We start from the raw sequence: 4,953 nt of genomic DNA, 5'->3' as shown, positions 1-4,953 counted from the left end.
GGTTCCCATGCTAAATACCCTCCATGCAAAAACTAATCTCATGCATCAAGACTTCTATCACTTCAAACCTCTCTTCTCTTTTCCCCTATCTCCTTCTTAATCTCGGCCATAGGGCCCAAAAATCACCAACACACTTATTTTACTTACAAATCTCTTAAGGAAAGCTCACAAGAACACTCCTACACTCTCCTCTAAATTTTCAAGAATTAGAGGATACTTCAAGAAATTCTTATTCAAGATCATCAACTTTGGTCAGTTCCCACTTAGATCTATGATATAATTTCTTGATCTCTTCAAAGATCTCCTCTTACATCCATATATATGTGGATTATGTTCTTAGAACCATCCACATCATCAAGATATTTTGAAGGAAGAAAGCTAGGCCAAAAACAACATCATCTTCTCATATATCTTCATCAAAATCGAACCAAACCTCAAGGTGAGCTTCATACCCCCTATGTTTCGGTTTTTATAAGTTTTGTGGGGGGGGGGGAATACAAGCAAATGTGTAGATCTATGAGTATATGTATGCTTTGTGTGATTTCTATGCTTGTATATATATTCTTATGTGGTTGTGGTGTTGGATCTACTCAAAAAGACCTTAAAACCGAGATCTACATTAAGTTGTATGAAATAATTACAAATTATATTATTTCATACAAATCATTCCTAGAAAAATAACCAAGTTGGTTAATATGAACATCTTTGGGCTTAAAACCCATTTTTGGGCTCAAAATGTTGAAAATATAAATTCAAAGGGCCCAAAATGACAAAATGCAAATTCTGATGGTTGAAATGAGTCAAAACAGTTTCAAAAATGTATTTTCTGGAAATTTACTCTTTTGAAGGATTAAAATGTGAATTTTTAAGCATAATGGGCCAAAAATGAACTTTTCGGCCCAATAAAGCCCAAATTGCGAGATTTTCACATTAGAGGGACTGAAACGGTACTTTTCTGTAAAACAGGGGACTATTAGTGCTCCAAGTCCATTTCAAGGGTTAAAAATACTTTTCATATTTAAAAGGGACCAAAGATGCAAAAAAAATTCTATTTTGGGCCAAAAGTGTAAAAATTGCGAAAATAGAGGTTTCAGCCGAGAAAACTTCATTCTGAGGGACTAAAACTGTTTTTCAAATAAATTTGAGCTGAAAAATACCTTTTCAACAAGTTTTGATACTAAAGTGTAAAGAAAAATGGTTTAAGGACTAAAATGGAAATTCTTTTATACAAAGGGTCAAAAGTGTAAATTTATCCAAAAGAAAGGGGCTGCAAAGAGTAAAAATTCTAATGTTTTAAACAACAAATCCGTTATGATGAAATACTAGTACCACGACTACCGATGAAACATAATACACCTTCAACACCAAAAATCGTTACCAAACGAATTGATTCGGTCTCGAATCAATAATGAATCAAAAATCTATACACGACGATACTACAATACACACGCTGAAATTACGGGAAGTCAATACACATGCGGGAATTCACCAGATGTCGATACACCATCTTTGGGCCCGAAAGTTTCAAATCGTGCCTGTTGGGCCTAGCTAGCCCAATGACATGATCTTTAGGCCCGAAGGAAACTCGCTTACATGTTGTTGGGTCTTATATGACCTAATTCCATGTAAAAGGACTTTCACTGGCTTTTGTGCTGTTGGGCCCCAAGGGTCCTTTGGTACTGCTAGCAAAGTCGAGAATTCACCAATGCGAGTCGGGCCAAGGGCCTTTCGCATTCACGATGACCTTTAACGACTCGTGGAATTAACGGGGGCTTCGCACCTCTTTTCTTCCTAGGTTGTGGGGCTATGGGAAGTCAGGGTGGTTGGATTAGGTGAGTAGTACAGACGACTCCTAAGGGATCGTTTGTATAGTTGTAAGCTAGACATTTTCATTAATGCGTGATTATAACAACTCACCACCCATACTTATCCAATGTCACCTGGAATTATCGAATACACACGTCGCAACGGTATAACAATAAATAAAACGCGTAATTTAAAGTATTAGGAAAACATTGGGTTTTCCTAGAGATTTCAACACTTACACCTACGTGATGCATACCAAGTCAAACAATTTTTCACACTTGTAGAAATAAACAAGCATACTTACGGATCTTCACACTTTTTCTTACTTGCAACAATCTTTTCAGAAAATATCGGATTTTCTAGTGGTTTTTCAAAATAATACAAACACTGTGTTTCAAACATTACTTATGAACTCACCAACATTTTATATGTTGACGTTTTTCAAAATACTTGTATTCTCAGGTAACAAGTAAATCGAAGGAAAAATATACTCAGTGATGTCTTGTTGTTTGTTTAACTAGTATCGAACAATTTACTTTTTGGGAATGTAATGTTTTGAAACAATGTACTAAATGTAAACACTACCAGTTGTAATATTTCAATGCATGGTGATGAATGATGTTATGTTTCATGTATATTCACTGTGATGGTATTCAATTGAGTCACAACAGCCCTCGGACGTTTCCGCCGTCTGGTTCGGGGGTGTGACAGGTTGGTATCAGAGCTCTGTTTATAGTGAACTGGCATATCTAACCACACATTGATATGCAACTATAAACCAGAAGAGGGACTAACCAGACTCTGAACAAAATAAGTAAACATAACAATAAAACACCCTTGCTTGTATTAGGAATGAGAACCTAACACCGAATCGAACAAGATAATGCTAGTATCTCGGTTGATCCAGGACTGTTTTTAGTTGTATCAAGGAGTGGATGTAGCCTGATCAACTACATTCCCTCCAAAGTACGACCATCACATGTCTTGAATAAATCGTGATAGCTAGGGAATCTAAAAACATACCTCTTAATCTCCAAGAAGGGAACCTCAACTAAATCTATGCAATAGTCGTAGAGTTATAGGAGTTATTGGTATGCTATTTGTTTCTAGTATTCATAGCCCTTCGTGCAATACGCTATAGACGAGTATTATTAGTCAGGAAACCTTATCTCCCTAGTCAAAGAATAGTAGGGTGGCTCGACCCAGAGGAAGAACCACAGGAGGAACACGAAGTAGAACTCGCAGGTGAACCCGCCAAGTCAATAAGTGAACCTTGAAGAGGAAGAGCCAGAGGGCAATGATGATGATGACTCAGATGTAGAATCCAATGACATCAATCCTCCATGTAAAGTCAGAGTATCGACATATCGTGTGGGCCCTGGTGGCCCCATGCCCCCCTTAGGCACATGATATTTGGAGATAGAGTCACCAGCAGGGGATACGACCACACTAGGGTAGGAACCGAGGTCTCTCCGACCATTAGCCATAGAGGACCAGCTGACCGGGCCCTCCCAGTCGTGGTCCGACGCACCCGAGGTATTGATAACCAAGCTCAGGACACCACTAATCGAACAGAACAAATGTGGTTTGCTATTGAGAAAGATGAGGGGCAAACATAGGAAGTGAATGGAGACTCTCGAGCGAGACAATTAGTTTGGGAAGTACAACTATGAGATACCGGATAACAAGTAGCTCATCTCCGAAGTGCACCCACTTCATCAGCACCACCACCAGACACTTACCGCCACAATTAGGATCAACCTTTTCTTTTCCCCCTCACTATCCGATATGACTCTCTTTCGTGTACTAAGATGGTACTTAAGGATCTTGAAACCGAAACAATCCATATCCTCTAGGGTAGACGTAACGATCGTGCCAAATATGTGATTACCTACTACCATAAATACATCATAGGGATGTATATGGGAGCAGTAAGAATTATATAACAAGATGCAAAATTTCTAGAGTACAACCAGGAATGACTATAATTACGATCTAGCTTATCAACATGCAGCAGGAAAATGCTGCCCCGCAAGAATAACAAGCGCACCCGCGAGGCACCACTCCTGCAGACGGACTCTGCTACTTTCCAAGCTGCTGTAACGGCAGCAGTAACCGCTGCGATGGCACAAATCAATGCAAACAACCCTAATGGAGGTGGGAACAACATTGGCAACTTCAGCCAAAGGAACGAACATGGAAACCAACAAGTGACAAAATAAATAAAAGTTACATTCTTTTATTAGTTTAAAGTCTTCCATAATTTGTCCTCAAGTTATGGAACTTGAAGAGTTTTTTAATTAAAACTAATTTAATCACATAAGTTATGGAATTAATTAGTTTTGAATATTTTCAAAACTTGCCCTCAAGTTTTGTAATTTGAAAAGTTTTCTCTTATGAATACTTTAATTCCAGGTTAGCCCTTAGAATTTTAAAAGTTAAAATTAAACCCTTATGCTTTATAATATTATAAGTTAATAATATATATATATATATATATATATATATATATATATATATATAAAAGAGCAAGTCAGTCTTACCGTTAGTAGGCCTCATTCACGAAGTCGGTCTATAAGGGGGTATAAGGTTACTGCCTATAAAATGGCAGTTTAATGGGTGTCCACTATCACCTACCGCTTCCTTGACTGGTGGAGGGTCGTTAGCCGAACGGGTAGGACAAGGACTATAATTCTCCCTTCATTAAAAGTATTAATGATAAATACTAAGTAACTAAACCTTTTATAAATACTCAATCTTAGTTACTTAGGAAAATGTGAATAAGGTGCTAATCCATGAAATTACACTTTGCACTTTGTTTAAGTCGGTTAGTGGAGCGTGTGTGGTTAACCGGCACAATAACTCGTATTTAACAAGGTAGGCAAAGGGTGACTTAATGTTTATCATAGTATCGATGGAGCGTGTGTGGTTAACCGGCACATCGCTTGAGGGGTAAACACTTAAGGGTACCAAGTATATTTGCGTGGTTATTCACACCTTGTTTTGTGATCCTCGACATCTCAGTCACAAAACCTGAAGGGCACATTCGAGATTGAAACATGCCATTGAACAGTTCAATGAATCTCAAAAGAATCTAGGAGTTTGAAAAAGCAATTAAAACCTAATAATACATTTTGTTTATCTTGG

The sequence above is a fragment of the Lactuca serriola genome, chromosome 1 (assembly GCF_051521515.1).
Source record: "Lactuca serriola cultivar US96UC23 chromosome 1, Lser_US96UC23_V15, whole genome shotgun sequence".
Classification (NCBI taxonomy): Eukaryota; Viridiplantae; Streptophyta; class Magnoliopsida; order Asterales; family Asteraceae; genus Lactuca; species Lactuca serriola.
The sequence above is the reverse complement of the archived record's forward strand: the minus strand, read 5'-3'. Positions refer to the sequence as shown.